General features: G+C 36.4%; 1 pseudogene; it reads right to left on the reverse strand.

The window, feature by feature from the left end:
- Window positions 1-871: 871 nt before the first annotated feature.
- Window positions 872-9,332, reverse strand: LOC107564629 (kynurenine--oxoglutarate transaminase 3-like; annotated as a pseudogene).
- Window positions 9,333-18,386: the final 9,054 nt, after the last annotated feature.

Raw genomic sequence — 18,386 nt, forward strand, 5'->3', positions numbered from 1 at the left:
ATCACTGACGGAGTTAAAAGACAAAGTGCATTTAAATTGATTAGGGTTTATTTGTTGGTTATTGCACCTGTATGTGTATATATACACACTTGTGGGAAAAATAAATTAGGATACAAAGATCATTTGTGTTGTGAAGAGTATTTTAATCAGTACATGTTGAAAATCTGTTGAACCCCTCAGAGTAACAGCTTTAAAGAAACGAGGTGTTACAACATTAAAGAGTGACAGATTTATTGGAGAAGTGAAATCAGACTCAAACCTGTGTCATCCACATGAGCAGTAGCCTACAGTTCAATATGCCAGTATGTTGCACCAAAGCTCTGATATGAGTTCTACTTTCTGGGTAAATGTTATTTACTGTGAACATTTTGAATAAATGCAAAGACAAACACTGGGACTAAATAATTTCTCACTTCTGTATAAATGGTCACAGATGGTGTAATCTAAGAGCACCTTTTACACATTTTTATCTACACTGCCATTGAAAAGTTTGGGGTTGATATGATTTTCACCATGTTTTTACAGTCTGTTATGCTCACCTAGGCTGAATTTATTTGATCAAAAATATGCAATTTTTTTTTTTAAATGGCATTTTTAATATATTCTAAAGTGGAATTCATTCATGCGATGAATTTTCAGCAGTCATGTTACTCCTGTCTTCAGTATCACATGATCCTTCAGAAATCATTTTGATTCTCTTGATTTGGGACTCAAGAAACATTATCATTATCATCAATGTAATCGTGCTGCTTAATATTCTCGTGTAAACAATGATAGTTTTTCAGGATTCTTTCATTAATAAAAAGTTTTTAAAAAAAAGTCTTTAATCCCCACATTAATTCCTTTACTGCCACTTTTGATCAATTTAATGTGTCCTTGCTGAATAAAAGTACTATTTAAAAAAAAAAAAAAAAGGAAAGAAACCTTACCGACCCCAAGCTTTTATTTACACAGTGTACTGTGTGTGTGCAAACAACTTCCTATTCTGACAACAAAGCTGCTTGATAGAGTACACAAGGTATCTTTAAAAAGCCAGACAAAAATGGTGATTTCGCCACATTTTTTATATACTGTACAAGCATTAAATTTGGCAAATTTAATAACTATTAGCCTGTGACAAAATATTAATTTAGAAATGAACATATAATTCATAATCCCAACAGGCTTCCCAAAATGGCTGATTCGACAAACTGTAAATACAAACTCTAAAAACACTTGAGCCAGAGTTTAGGTCATTGTAAGAGGATGTATCAATATACAATTCAAGTTAAATATGTTATTGATCTGATCCGTGCTGCACATGTATTACTTCATTAACAGGCTTTCAGAAATCAGCCTTTGTTCCAGCTCTTCAGAATGGTCTCTGCTGCATCCAAAGTGCTGTCTTGCTGTGGTAAAAAAAAACATTATATAACATCAGCATTAGTAAGGCATCCAATGTCATTTGTTATTTGAAAATCATCTTTGCAACTTTCAGACAGTTTCAGAAAGTAAAGACAGCTAAATATAGATTTAGCTGTCTTTAGATAGCTAAATGATCTTTTGATTTCCTGTAAAAGCCTAAAATTAACCCACTCCTTACCTTGATAAAACACAAACGGATGTATTTCTCAAACTGCTTTACTGAATCTTCCCCCACAAAAGCTGTTACAGGAATCGCAGCCAGTTTCTAACAAAAAAAATTAAATATAACAATTTTACTGTGCTTAATCCTTTTATTTATTCCTAAAATCACAAAAAAAATACCTTCTCTTTTATCATCCATTTGACAAATCATATGTAATCACATGGTTCATCATCTCCCATATGTGACAAGTCCTGATCTATATTCAACAGAGACAGAACAACACTACTCAGATTAAACTTCCCACAACCAATATAAATATATTTTTCCTAACAAACATTACTTCAAGCCACTTACTGAGTGCTGTGACATCCACTATCATGAAGTATCCTCCCTCCGGGACCACTGGAGTCACGTCAGTCTGTCTCAACATGGCTGCCATGCGGTCTTTTTTCCCTTCCAACTCTTAACGCCAAAGTAGCAGTCGGGTTGACCCATCAGCTCAAAGTCCCGAAGAAGACCCTGGCCAACAGCCTCCTACTATGCAGTACGATGTATGTCACAAACACATTGCATAGAAGAGTGCATTGTGTACAACTATATAATAACACAGACAAAACTTGCCTGTAAAGGGGTCGGACATGTATAGAGACTGTTCTGTATAACAGTCTGCTGTTTGAGCAAGTATTCAGGCCAGAAAAAAAAAAAAAAACTGCCAAAATAATCCAAGTATTTAGAATTGTATTTTTCTGGCATTATTTATCACCATTCTAAACCGGTTTGCTTTTTGTTCATGAAAAACGAAAGGAGAATGTTTTAAGAATCTTCATGCATCTCTTTGACAATTTACAATGTCCAGCCTCAAAAAGGACCAAAAAAAAAAAAAGGTTAATTTAATTTGTGCACTGTTTTATGAGTTGCCATACAATAACAACAGAGAAATATTTAGGCTGGTAATAATAGTAAATCTTACCTTTTGCTTGACCAAAAAACAACAGTCTAACAGTGCCCACTTTTTCAAAAGTCTTCAATAGAGTTATAATACAGTATTACAATCTTTGATTTTAAGCAAAAAATGTAAAAAAATAAATAAAACATTGAAACTTAAAAATCTGACAAAAAGACAAAGGTACAGAAGACTACAGGGTTTCTGCAGGATTTTAAAGCTCAAATTTAAGACTTTTTCAGACCTGCACAAATGAAATTAATAGCATATGAGCGGGGTAGGGCAATGTCTATAGTACCATATTAAACTGTACAATTACTGTAAAAAGCATGATTTACAGTTCAGATTAGGGCTGTGCGATTTGGGGGAAAATATCAAATTGTGATTCTTTTTGACAGATATTGCGATTGCGATTTGATTTGTGATTTTAAAATAAATGTGCAAAGTCAAGGTTCAGCTCAATATTGTCAATAATGTGCAGCACAGTATGGGTATCATTACCCTGCTGAAAAAAACAATAGAAACCATCACAGAAATTCTTATAGTTTCCATTAAACCATTACAAAATTCATTTTTGTTTTGGGCATTAACCCAATAGGAATTACTGTTGTTCTATTGGTTGCCATCTGCCAGATTACATCCCACCAATAGAATCCATCAAATAGACACCATTATAGTTTACATTCAAACCAAACAAATTCCCATTATAACCCTGAAATCCATTACATTTGTTATTGTGCTTTGGGAGGGGTTCTATAGTTTTTTTCTTCAGCAGGCAAGATTATAATGGTATAACTACTTTTACAGAATTAACTTAATTTCACAGAAAATATTTGTTTATTTTTTATAAATAAAGAACTGTATTTATTAAGTCAATTATTAGAGTATTACATGTGTTACATAGGCTGATTTATTCATTTTAAGTATTGGGGATTTTAAGAACAAGTGGAAAATGTGCTGAATGTTTCATTTCATCCAAGTGAAATTAGCAAGCAGTTAGACTGAATTTGCATTCGTTTTAAACGCGGAGCCAGGCGCGAGTCGATACAGGTTGCGCACGTGCGTCAGGCCTCATCCATACTGCCAGATGCGCTCGTGCAGATTTGCTGTGCGCAGCCGGGTGCGAGTATAAACCAGCATTACGAGGCAGGCTGCGTGAGTGCGGCAAGCATGAACGGCTCGTCTCGTGGGGCAGAGAGGAGCGAGTATGAGAAGCATTCACAGACACAGGCTGTGTGTGCGCTCTTCTGAATTGGGAATAGCCAACATGCATTATACACTTATTTCAAATTAATCTGTTGGGGAGATCAAATGTGTAAGATAACGTTCACGTACTAACAAAAACATCCAAGAATGTATCTTTTATTCTCCAGTACTGAAAACAGAATAGTGTTGGGTCGTACTTGAACGATTCGTTCATTTTGAACAAATCTTTAATGTGACTCTGGAAGAACGAGTCGTCTCGGGGAGTGATTCGTTCAGTCGCGCATGCGCAACATCCTATAGGTTCTGTACTGGAATTAGTCAAATACTTCACCTGTTTTGAATCTTTGGGTTTTTCCGAGTCATTCGTTCATCACGTGACAGCCCCATACACTTAAGCAATGCAGTCTGAGCCGGAAAAATAATTGATTAGTTCATCTCTTTATATATTTATTGTTTTGTATTCTGGGTGTGTATTTTATTGCTATGACTGTATCCCCTGTGAATGTTATATCTTCAATAAAAAAAGAACGAATCAATTCTTTTTCCGGCTCAGACTGCATTGGTTAAAGTGTATGGGGGCTGTCACGTGATGAAGGATCTACTCGAAAAACCCGAAGACTCGAGAGATGAACTAATCAATTCTATTTCCGGCTCAGACTGCATTGGTTAAGTTTATGGGGCTGTCACGTGATGAACGAACGACTCGGAAAACCCGAAGACTTGTCGGATAAGAGGTGAGGTGAGCTAATCATAGTCTGAAGACCCAGGTAAACAATTAATTAATCTTTTCTGTTTCTTATTGCAGTTTTGTATTGTTTGTAGTGTGATCAACGTTTGCGTTAGTAGACGTGTTAGGGAAGTAACACGTAACATTTTAATTGTATTTTGCTAAAATGAACGAAATGACTGAACGAGACTCAAAGGTCCGAGTCGGTAAAATGATCCGAACTTCCCATCACTAAAACAGAAACGATAAGGGAGCTCTTGATATGCTCTGTGACGCAGCTCTTTTTTTACTCTTTTGTTCATTGTCTGTCATTTCGAAGCTTAAGTTGCATATGGTTTTCTTTAGTTTTAATTTGCCTAATTATCGATCTGACCCATAATCCCACTCTGTCTCTCTCCCGTCCCGCGTTCCGGTTTAAAATGGTTATTTAATGGTGGGTGTTTACGCAGTTGGCTAGAGCAGTGCTGATTGGGGAGAACGGAGGTGCGCTCACTCTTGCCCAGGGCAAGTAAGACTGCAACTCAAGGCTGGCAGTCATGCATATGCCCTGGAACAGAGTAATATCGCGTCCACATCGCAGGCTTTGCGATTAGGAAATCGTAACGTCTCAAATCGATATTTCGATTTGATTTCGATTAATCGCACAGCCTTAGTTCAGATACAGGATTTCACACGGTTTATAAAATGATAAACTTCACATTTCAGCCTTTAAACCCTTTTTAAGAAAATAAATGAGTCAAAAGTATCAAATATTATAATAATTTAAACAATTATCAATCATTATATTATTGAAATAACAAATATATTTCACTGTCTTAATTGTTTATGTTTTTATTATGCATTATATTCTTTTTGATCCACCAGTTCACATTTACAACTCTGCATGTTTGCAGCGTAGTAACATGGGTTGATTTTTCACATTGTTCTGAACAAAAACAGCAGACGGGCTTATTAAAAATGCTAATTCATTCTGTGGAATGGCAGAAATATAGCGGTTTCCCCGGTAACGGCAGTACACAAAGCAGCAGAACTCCTGACTTTGAAACAGGCAGTGCTCCTGTTTAAATGAAATCACAGACTTTTGAAGTTTATTCGTCACATTAAGCCATATGACAATTCTTTCCGTACCCAAATTTAACTTCTTGAAATAAAATGTAGACTTTCTTGTACAATTTAAGACTTTTTATGGCCTTAAATTTTATACAACTAATTGTAAGACTTTTTATGGACCAGCGGAAACCATGGACTGTGTACTTAATGGCTTTAATAAGGTGAAGAACTACAATCAAATGAAGTATTACGAAATAAAAACAATGGATAAATACAAATATTTAAGTAGTTTAAGACCATAGAGAGACTGACTCTATTACGTGTTTAAGTAGGGCTGTCGCGATAACCGCAATATCTCAATACCGCGCTATTGACGAGCAAACCGCAGAGGAATGCAAGAACCGCAGCAACCGCGATTTTTGCGTGTTTTCTTTTTTCATAAGGTTATGCCCTTCTCGTTTTACACTTCATGCATGTGGACTGAATATTAAACAAGTTAGTAATGATAACATAATATGTACCATGCTGATTTGTACAGAGGCTCCGTAGATTTGCACTTAACAAGCCTAAACAGACAGTGAATGAGAGCGAGATCGACTGAGCGCGTGCGATTACTTGCGTCTGTCCTCCAGGCCGAGTCATATATATTTGTGAAAATAGGTTGTCATGTCCCAGGAAAGCGAAATCTCTGCCTTAGCATCGACGCATAGCTGGTCAGCTGAGCCTTCTAAAGTGGCACTCAAAGTTAAAATGATTTCAATAGCGTGTTTCATTACGTCTCTTTGAATTAATGAATAGTTGAATGACAGTCCCTTTCCACCACCTTGTGGCGCAACACTGTAACTGCACTGACTGACAGCCCATCTAGAACGCGCGCGCAGGTGGAAATATCAATAGAAAGTCTCTTGTCCAGTCAGATTAGAAAATCAGATTACAACTAGGCTAACTGCTATACATATAGGCTAACGATAGCCTAACGATCTTATTGTCAGGTTTATGTTCTGTTATGTGGACCGTTATTTTGTCATTCTCTTCTGTTTACTTCACTTCCTGTTTCAACGCTATTTGGTTTCGGGTTCATTGTCTTCTGAATAGGACCTCGTTAGTTATATCGTAACACATACACACACAAATTCTATATATATATATAAATATATATATATATACATACATACATACAGTGGTGTGAAAAAATGTTGGCCCCCTTCCTGATTTAAGGCCCCTTTCCTTAAATAGGACCTTCACTTTGTCAGGCAGGTCCTATTTAAGAGATTTCTTGATTGCGAACAGGTGTGGCAGTAATCCACTCTTAAAAATAAAGGTGCTTCAAAAGGTTCTTTAACTGATGCCATAGAAGAACCATTTTTGGTTCCACAAAGAACCATTCAGTCAAAGGTTCTTTAAAGAACTATCTCTTTCTTACATTTTTATAATCTGAAGAACCTTCTTTCGCCACAAAGAACCTTTTGTCAAACAGAAAGGTTCTTCAGATGTTAAAGGTTCTTTATGGAACCATTTAGACAAAAAGGTTCTTCTATGGCATCGTGAAAAACTTTTATTTTTAAGAGTGTAGATGAGTGGACCAAAATTCCTCCACAGCGCTGTAACAGACTCATTGCAAGTTATTGCAAACGCTTGATTGCAGTTGTTGCTGCTAAGGGTGGCCCAACCAGTCATTAGGTTTAGGGGACAACCACTTCTTCACACAGGGCCATGTAGTTTTGGATTTAGTTTTCCCTTAATAATAAAAACCTTAATTTAAAAACTTCATGTTGTGTTTACTTGTGTTATCTTTGACTAATATTTAAATTTGTTTGATGATCTGAAACAATAAAGTGTGACAAACATACAAAAAAAATAAGAAATCAGGAAGGGGGCCAACACTTTTTCACACCACTTTATATATATATATATATATGTATATGTATGGCGATAAAACCGCATACCGCTCTATTGAGCCACTCAAAATTACCGCGACAGCCCTATGTTTAAGAGTGCTTCATTAGAGTGGGTAGGCAAGTGGCCATTAATAATTTCGATACTCTGATTTGAGCAGATTTTTTTTTGTGCAGTATTAACAACCTCATAGCTCAAAGTAGGTCTGTCTTTAAAGGTTTGTTAGTTATTGTAAAAAATACAAATAAAATAAATAAATAAATAAAATTCCTCTATGGAGAAATTCAATGCATTGTTTTCCTTCTGGAACTTGACTGTTGCACTCTGGTGCTTTGGCACCAAACTTGCCATGATGTATAATTTCTTAATCTGAAGTTTGAAAAAGATTTCATAGCTCTTATCAGCATTTTTATGTTGCTTTTATAGCTTTTTTTGTTCCTTGTTGGAAACCAGGGAGTCTTTAAAATCTTAAAATCTTTATTCTGCAGAGAAAAATAACAGCAGATGAGTCTGAACTGACAGGAAGGTGAGTAAATAATAACAGAAGTTTCATTTTTGGATTAATTAGAATTTTAAAGTAATGCTGGGCATAAATATGAATGATGAAGACTGACGACAATGGTTAAATACCTTCCATCCAGTCACACTGAATGTTTTCCCTGCACTGCCGATAGTGATGGTTCTGTCCCACATTCCAGGGAGGGTTGCTGCTAAGAAGGAATACAGCAGAATCAGCATATCTTAATACAACTTGTAATCCACTGACATGAAAAGATAAGATGCACCACTGGAGAAATATCACATAGCTATCTTTACATGCTCTTGGCCTTTATATATGAGCCATTCATACACCTCATCACTGAAGCACAGGGTGTCATGTTTGATGCAGAGATCCGCAATAGCTTGCAACTCACTCCTACTGAATATCTGGTAGTAGAAGAGAGCTTTAGGATATTAAAATGCCAATTTGGAACTAAATGTGTTATATGCAACCTTACTTTTCCAATAGGGTTGTTAGGTGTGTTGATTATGATAGCTTTGGTCTTGGAGTTGAATTTACTAGCAAGTTCTTCTTGGTCCAGGACCCAGTCGGCACTACTTATACTGGCTGCTGCGGATGAGGACTTCTGCAGAACAGGTCAAACAAGTGTTATGTTTCATGGAAATGCAGAAAACACTACACCAAACAATATTCATCATGCTAACCTACCAATCGCAAAGGTATTAAAACAGGTTTCCCCCCCTGCCATTTTCCCCATAGGAACATAGCAGTCAAAAAAAGGTTCTATAATAATAACCTGAATTGAAAAAGGGAGACAAAGCAAGTAGAGAGAATGCATAAGTCATAATCTACTGCAATTATGAATCTAGTGCAATATATTATATTTTGTTGAAAATATTACATACAAGTGCTAAATATGCTTTACCTCATCTCCCTCCTCAACCAGAGCCTGCATAGTGCTGAACAACGATCCATGTCCACCTACTGTAACCAGGATCTCTTTAAACAGGTCCAGCTGACAGTCATAGACTTATCCATATACTTTTCACAGGGCTTTAACCAGTGTTGGGTGGCCCTGAATTTAGAAATGTAACTATTTGAGTGATTTCTCAACACATAACACAGGAAGATCATAAAATGTGGATAGAACATATTAAGCCACGCATGTACTGATTTAGCCTGTAAACCACTGCAGCCTGAGCGAGACCCTCTTTCACATAGGAAGGAGGAGGAATGTCTGGGTAACCCTGTCCAAGATGAACAATGGAAGGGTCTGCTGCCACTGACGTGAAGGCCACCCTAAACAACACAAGAGACACTATTAAGAATATTTAACATGTCTGTGAGAAAGTGTTAAAAGCAAATCATCTCTATTCTCTTACCATACACTCTTGTTCAGACCTTCTATCCTTTTCGTGTTCTTATGCTTTATGGATGCCATCTTGTACTAAAAAAAGTGAAAGAATAAAATAAAGGAATGTCAAAGAGAAATGAATAATTCAGTAAAACTTGCACTCGCTTGGCCGGATGTGAAAGTTCTAAATCTAACGTTATTGGTTTGTGATACGCGTGGAGCAGATCTGAAAATACCGAGCAGAAGAATATGATTCATATCTGCCAAAAAATAAATAAATAAGATCGTATTGCTCACTTCAAAACATTGCGGTCTGCTTCTTCTTCTGTGGACTTATTGGCGGGTTGCATACCAGCTTTTAGGTGCATACCGCCACCTCCTGTGCTGGAGTGTGAAGTGATTTCAGTCTAGGTGGGCCATTATGATAACTATATTCTATTCTTAAAGCCACTATTCTTGATGAATTTTAAAATTGTCTTTATTATCTGACCAGATCCCTGTTTTGTGTTTAATATGTCGCAGATTGAAAATTCATTGCATCCTAAGTTCTGTAATTCTAACATTGTGGTCACAGATATAAGACTCCTTTCAGTTCATTGGTTGCAGTACAGTAAAGGTATTTTGTGTTTGAAGGGAGCAGACTCTGCCTGACGCAAACACCCCACGCCTCTAAAACGGACCAATCAGTTTGCACTTTTCAAAAGAATCAATACAAGACAGTTCTGTGTTCTGGAAGTGATGGCCTTGCTCTTCCGGAACTCTCGATGGAATCCCAGCGTAGAGTGGAGAGCCTGTGGAATATTATAAGCCTCATGTATTGATGCGTATTACGTTTTTGATTAAGGTTTATGTTTTTGTAACCCAATGTGTCCGATTGTGGCAGCCATGACTCAGTTCACCAAAACGTCACCAAGAATTTTTTTTTTCTTGTTTTAAAGTGTTATTTAAGATCAACTCTACAAAAATGTAATTAAATGTAATTAGGTCGTACATATTTACAGTACGTTTAATTTATAACATTTATCTTCATAAAAGTAACCTACTTCTACTTGGTAAACTGCACATCAAGGCTGATCGTGAATGAATCGTTCAGACAAAAATGATTCATTCATGCACTGGGCCAGTGGTAGTCGTCGAATTCGTAATTAAAAAAAAACAGCCAGCTTTATTTACATTTTGAATTAAAATATCCTTTCAATTCTGACAGTAGCCATTTTAAAGGTTAAAGTGACGTGACATGTATGGTGACCCATACTCAGAATTAGTGCTCTGCATTTAACCCATCCTAAGTGCACACACACAGCAGTGAACACACACCTGGAGCAGTGGGCAGCCATTTATGCTGCGGCGCCCGGGGAGCAGTGCCTTTCGGTGCCTTGCTCAAGGGCACCTCAGTCATGGTATTGAAGGTGGAAGAGAGTGCTGTACATTCACTCCCCCCACCTACAATCCCTGCCGGTATGAGACTCGAATCCGCAACCTTTGGGTTACAAGTCCGACTCTCTAACCATTAGGCCATAGCTTCCCCATGTTTGTTATTGTCACGTTTGTTATTGTCTCGCTTGATAATTTGGTTGCACCTCGGTTAAAAGAAAAAGATCCTACAGGAAAAATATGCCTCAGGACAGGAGTTTTACATTTGTAGGCATTGTGTGTTAAATTAATCATTCATATAGGCCTCCAATCTGCACCTATTAAACAATAGGCCTACTTTTTCCTTTTTCGATTTTTAACTTATATTTGATTAAAGTTCAGTGCAGAAACGTATATTAAATTTCAATGCAAAAACCTATATTCCAATATTTAATCACATTTTCTTTTAATTTCAATGCACAAAAAAAAAAGTTGAAACAAAAATATAAATAACCTAGTATGCTTCAATTTGCATTGCTTTCCATTTTTTTCCGTCCACTTGTGATGTTGCAATGTCGAGCCAAATCAAAGGCCATCATGGGCTGACTTTGGCCCGTAGTGGGCAATGTTTTAGGCATCTCTGATCCATAAGCTTTCTACATTTTTACATAATTTGTCGACATGTATTTTAACACAGCAGATGGCGCTGTAATCACAAATACATATTAGCCTAATACTTTTAATACAAGTTAGTACGATTCTCAGAACAAAAGGTTTTGTATTGATCATCTCTAGACAATGGCTATATTTTTAGACTTGGAATGTAGTTTCATGTCATTTTTGTATTTATTTACAGGTGCACTGAACTAGAGGTTAATCCTGCTAACTTGTAAAAGAAGAATTTAAAAAAGTGAAATTCCTGATTTTGAAATAAAGTTCCCAGCAACTGCTAGGGATAGCATGTGCTGGAGATTCTATTCATAAACGGTCTATGCATAGAATCTCAAAAGCTATTTCTAGCAGTCCAGCTCATTTGAAGTCTGGATTTATAATTTGACTGCTAATCATGCAGCCATCATTTTAAACAATGTTGTTCTTATTTGAATTCATACATTTATATTTATCTTAAAATTATTTTTCAGTTAAATCAACAAATGTACCTTAGTTAATTGCTCATACTTTAATGTATGGCTTCACTATACATTAAATCAGGGTTTTCAGATACAGTCCCAGTGACCCACACTTAGAAAGCTAAATAAACTAAAAACTAACCTTATTACATAATTCTTATCAGTCCATTAATCAGACATCTAAATAGAGAAAAATTTCATGAACATCTCCCTATGCAATACCTTCACAGACCCCCAGGGGTCCATAAAACCCTGACATTAAATAATAGATGATATCAGTAGTGTGTGCCTTTTGGGGCAAATTATTCTAGATTAAATGGAATTCATATTGACTATATTTAATTTTTCTCTTTAATAGGCATTTAATATTTAATTGGATTCCAGACGGCACTGAGTAGTTTCAGTGAAAAATTGAATCGAGATCACTTACAGCAAACAATAGAGAGCCGTGAGGTTTTTTTTATGGTATTGTTTTTTAAATAAACCCATGAAAAATAATAGATATATAACACAATAATAGAAGGAATAACACAAGCTACACAATTACTACACAATATAAATTTTTTTTTAAATAAATATTTGTTTCGTTGTAAACAGTTGTAAAAGGTTGTCATAAACCATTTGACCTTCAAAAAGGCTTGTCCCTGAAACATAATTAAGATTATGATTTTTTTTTCATATCTGTGTCTTCAAGTTGTTAGGAACTTTAATTGTTTGTTTATTTGAACCTCTTTTCAACATGTGCACCAATTGTGGGGGATTTTAAGTATAAAGTATACTTATGTAAAGTATACTTAAAGTATAAGTATGTTTTTATAAATATAAAATGTTAGATCCTGTTAGATCTAACAGATCAAGTTAGATTCTGTACCCACTAAATTACTGAAAGAGTTGTTACCTGTAGCAGAAGAACCGCTTCTCAATATTATTAACTCGTCATTATCTTTAGGTCACGTCCCAAAACCATTCAAGCTCATTCAAGCTTTAAGCCTCTTATTAAGAAACCACAACTAGATCCTAGTGAACAGGCAAATTACAGACCCATTTCAAATCTTCCGTTTATGTCTAAAATTTTAGAAAAAGTTGTGTCTGCTCAATTGTGCTCCTTCCTGCAAAAAAATGATCTCTATGAAGAATTTCAGTCAGGTTTCAGGCCCCACCATAGCACAGAAACTGCACTTGTTAAAATTACAAATGACTTGCTTCTTGCGTCAGACCAAGACTGCATCTCATTGCTAGTTTTACTTGTTCTTAGTGCTGTGTTCGACACGACATACTCATAGATCGATTACAAAACTATACAGGTATTCAAGGGCAGGCTTTAAGATGGTTTAGATCCTACCTGTCCGATCGCTACCACTTTGTTTATATTAATGGGGAGTCATCTCAATTATCACCAGTAAAATATGGAGTGCCACAAGGATCTGTCCTAGGTCCTCTGCTATTTTCAATATACATGTTGCCCCTTGGTAATATTATTAGAAAATACGGATTAGTTTCCACTGTTATGCTGATGATTCTCAACTACATATCTCAATGAGACCAGATGAAACTTCTAAATTATCTAAGATAACAGAGTGTGTTAAAAATGTAAAAGATTGGATGACCAATAATTTTCTCCTATTAAATTCAGGTAAGACAGAGATATTATTTATTAGACCAAAAAACAGTACACAGAATCTCTTGGATTACAATTTGTAACTAGACGGATGTACTGTTTCTTCCTCTACTGTCAAAAATCTGGGTGTTATATTAGATAGCAACTTTTCTTTTGAAAATCATATTTCGCATGCTACAAACACAGCATTCTTCCATCTTAGAAACATTGCCAAGCTACGAAACATGTTACCTGTTTCTGATGCAGAAAAGCTAGTTCATGCATTCATGACCTCTAGACTGGACTATTGTAATGCACTGCTAGCTGGTTGTCCTGCATCTTCAATAAACAAGCTACAGGTAGTCCAAAATGCAGCAGCTAGGGTCCTTACCAGGTCAAGAAAATATGATCATATTACCCCAATTTTACAGTCTCTGCACTGGCTACCTGTTACAGGGGTCATATGATGCGACTAAAGTCTCAAATCCAAAGAGATGTTCTTTATAAAAGTTAAGAGTCAACCACACCTACCTAAAACAGCTCATTCTAACACGTCCCCACATGTCTACGTCACGATGTGGGAAGATTTGACTATTCGAAACTACTTTGTTTGGTCTTCCTAAAGAGTACACGACTAGAAATCAGTGGTTAAGTTGTATTTACAACACTGTTCCAGAACAGTTCAACCCAAATATTCATTTGTGGGCAGTACATTTTATGGAGGACCGTTTCCTGATCCTGGTAGAGTAGACTACAATGCCGGCTGTTCTGACTCACAGACTGTAAGTACGTTTTCATTTAAAGGATTTGCCACTGATGATTCAAACGTGAGTTTTGAGCAGTGTAGAGTAGCGCTTGTTTGTCATTTCTCCGATCACAAATGCAAACATGATTTTATGTTTACACGGCGCGATGTAACGCAACGCGTAAAAAGACAGTATAAGTCATTATAATCAGTAATTATGTCCCCATTGGATGCAACAAATGCCTCGTTTATAATGGGTTTCAATGATTTTGAATCGTCGCTCCGGCCGGACAGGGCATCACAATATGGCAAGGGGCGTAACATTTCAGTCACACGCTTGAGGTATTCGGCCAATCACAATGCACTGAATAGCTGGCCAATCAGAGCACACCTCGCTTTTCAGATCGATGAGGTTTGTAAAAAATCGATGCGTTTCAGAAAGGCGGGGCATAGAGGAGAAACAATAATGTACATTATGTGGAAAATAATGTGTTTTTTTTACTTTAAACCACATAAACACATTTCATTACACCAAATACACAACATAATGTTCTTTTTAGCAACATATGACCCCTTTAAGTTCCGTATCAGTTACAAAATATTATTACTTGCCTACAAGGCCCTTAATGGTTTAGCTCCTGCGTACCTAACTAGTCTTCTACCACACTACAATCCATCACGCTCCCTATGGTCGCAAAACTCTGGACATTTGTTAGTACCTAGGATAGCAAAGTCCACTAAAAAAGGTAGAGCTTTTTCACATTTGACTCCCAAACTCTGGAATAGCCTTCCTGATAACTTTCGGGGTTCAGACACACTCTCTCTGTTTAAATCTAGATTAAAGACACATCTCTTTGGCCAAGCATTCAAATAACGCGTCTCATAATATTGGACTGCAGTTATATATGATCAAATGCACATTATTATTCTTTAGCTTGGGTTAAACAGATTCATTTTACTTGGTTGGAACAGCAGCTATGCTAATTATGTCTCTATTTGTTTCTGTTTTTGCCACACAAGGATTTACACAAGCTTCAGTCTGGATCCAGAACACCTGAGAAGAGATGATGGCAACCCCTCAGAGGACGTCAGATGATGCCAACCCTGAAACAACATACAGAACTAACACATTTTGATAGAAGTTTGATTGCATCATATAATAATTGCTGTTAATAGAGTTCATCGTCTGTTTGATTACGTCTTTAATTGATTTTTGAATGAATCGTACATTTCTGCCATATGTATATAAATTGACAGTCACCACTGATAAGCTACTATTAAATATTGTAGAAACTTAATTTTCTGTAAAGTTGCTTTGCAACGATTTGTATCGTAAAAAGCGCTGTACAAATAAACTTGAATTGAATTAAAATAAGTTTAAAGACTTGTGCTACAACAGCAAAATATAATTGTGAACTGTAGTTGTCCATTGTGCACAAAACTTTATTAGCACAACAACACATTTTAACATGTTGACTATCTTTTGAGGAAAATGGATAAACTCTATCTACGTATTAGCATAATACGTTTAAAATTTAAAATGCCAAAATGCTTTGTAATATAAAATCTGAAGTCTTTACAAAGCTGTTCAACCATTTGAAGTTTGAAATGAAAACTTATAAATACTGTAAAATATATATATATACTGTATATATATAATGATAAATGCTGTCTATTTTAAATGCTAGCAAGCTGCTAGAGCAGGGGAGCTGAAGACCTTTGTCAGTCTGTTTACCGTGTTCTTCAGCCCTGGTAATACATCTTCTGTCATTACCTCTATGTTTATATGTATGCAGTTGTCATGTTTAGCAGAACACTTCATATGACAATCTACAAGATCATACTGTGTGTGTACCAACAATGTATGGTACGGACATCAACTAAACTGACTGATGTTGCTGCCATAAGCATTGGTAAAGGTGAGCAATTTTTGGCTCAGTTACCCAAGCTCTAATCTACCTCTGGCCAAATATTGGCTCATTATGGACTTCAAGATCATTGTCAGGGGGCTAAACCCAGCTGTTCAAAGTGAGGACACAAATGAAATTCAGTCAAGCTGCAGGGTGTTCTGGACGGGAAATAGGATGTACAGGCCATACTAGCATTTATAGTATCTTGAGGATGATCAAAAACTCTTGATCACTTTGACCTAATGTGGGATGAGAGTAGGTACTGCTGATGTTAAGAATTACTTTGCTTAAATATTTAGTCTACTGGACAAGTACAATCCATTGTTCCTAAAGAGGCAAAGAGATTTTCAGTGTTTCTGTTTGGGATCGATATGAAATTCTAAAGGTCAAATAGACATCCATGTTCAACATGGGAACTAAAGACTTAAAACAAAAGATTCCAGATCCCAGCTTACCACAGAAACTTACATAACAAGGCAAAATCAATTAACTATTGCTAGGCTACCAGCACATGCAGACCAAATGGCCTTGGCCAAGATTTTTTATTTATACAGAATTGGACACTAAAATGAATCCTTACTCTGCAGAACTTTTGAGAGCTCAACATTTGGCTATGGAAACATCTTATCAGTGGCAACTACACCAAATACATCCCTGTTCACACAGTTTTTGAACAGAAAACATGATAACATTGCATAGGGTTCATTGTCTGAGCTATGTTACCAAAGCTTATGTAAGATGTTCTCACATTTTTAGTGATGTTTAAATATGCAAGTTAATCAATAAGGCCAGTTTTAGGAGTCGTTAAACAGTGACACCTGATAGCAGGTATCAGAAACAACAGAGAGAGACAGAATAATAATGCCACAGTCTTGAGTTTAATTACCAGGAAAAACACACATACTGATAATATGTGTACCTTGAATGCATTGAAAGTTTATGTGAAGGGATTGTTCACCCCATTGTTCAAGGGATTGTTGTTGGTGAGTAAAATTTTTTTTTAAATAAACCTTTAATATGTCCCTTAATAATTACCCAAATGTATAGAGTAGTATAAGATAAAGGCAGAGAGACCATGCAATTTTGCAAAACTTGATATAATAATAATAATAAAAAACTCACCACTGCAATGTTCTGGAGTTTTTAGGAGTAGAGCAACACTATAATTCTTCTCCTAGATCTTAAGTAGACTATATTAGGATGTTCCCACCTGCAAGAAATAAATCACTTTGAAACAAATTTGGTGGGTCATGAATTTTGTCCTTGACATGACACTTTGAAATGTTGTCTGTGCATTTACAAGGGTGATTAGCTATGCAGCTAATCAACAACACAATGACCATTTTATCATATACACACATTTGTTTAAAACTAATTTCAGTCATGTATACTGTACATATGTTTCTATTTAGAATTCTGTGCTTTAAATGGATTATTTCATGGCAAGAAATGTCGTTGATCACAAACGTTTCCACAAAAGCACAGAGTTCCACCACAGAACAGTAAGTGCTCTAACTTATTTCCAAGGCAACCAGCTGTGGAGTCTTTCAGCAGAGCTGATAAAGTGCCACAGCCTTACAGTGAATAGGCTTTTAGTTGAGGAAGACCTTCTAAAGTCTCTGCCCAAAGAGGGTTTCCGGAGAACAAAGAGGGAGCGTGCAAGCAAGCCTGAGGCAGATGGTGCAGCCAATCAGACACGCTGTAAACATATGATCTAGTACAGAGGCTATGGAGACAGTGGGATGACATACTCAAGTTAACGTCTGCTATATCTGGTGTGGAGGAGGATGGCAGTAATGAATAGCTTGTGTAGCCTACACTTTCGTGGCTCTTTGGTGTTAGTATCTTTTTAAAATAAATACTAAAAATAAACACTAAAGTACAGTAAAGTAAAGTTTTTTTTTTTTACTTTTAAAACTTTGAAGAAGTTTTCAAACTTTTATTACATTTCTTGAATTGTCGTTCAGTAGTTCTCTCTGTGAAGTTGGGTCATTCAATAACAATATGGTCAGAAACCCTGTGTGCATTACAGTGTTTTACAATAAACCACTGCTTTGCTTGATCCAGCTCATTCTCCCATCTTTTTTAGTTTAAACAAAGTCTGTAAAAACCATAATTAACTTTAGCGTGACGCACAGGAAAAGGCTTTATTTTACTTAGTTAAAATGCTGGGGATGTGGAGGATATTCCCCTGAGAGCTGCTGTAACAATGAGGTGCTTATGGGTCATGGACAGATGTGTTTCACGACAGAGTAACGCGCACAATCTAAACGGAAAATGAGAAAGGCGGTTCTGGGAAAGCTATTATCGTGAACTGAAGACCCGCCCAACGTTAGCTCAGCCTATAGCAGTTGGAGGACATACTGAGACTGAGAGCCGCAGCCACAAGGACATGCCACAGTGCCC

Source organism: Sinocyclocheilus grahami, unplaced genomic scaffold (genome assembly GCF_001515645.1).
Source record: "Sinocyclocheilus grahami isolate Dianchi unplaced genomic scaffold, SAMN03320097.WGS_v1.1 scaffold951.1, whole genome shotgun sequence".
NCBI lineage: Eukaryota > Metazoa > Chordata > Actinopteri > Cypriniformes > Cyprinidae > Sinocyclocheilus > Sinocyclocheilus grahami.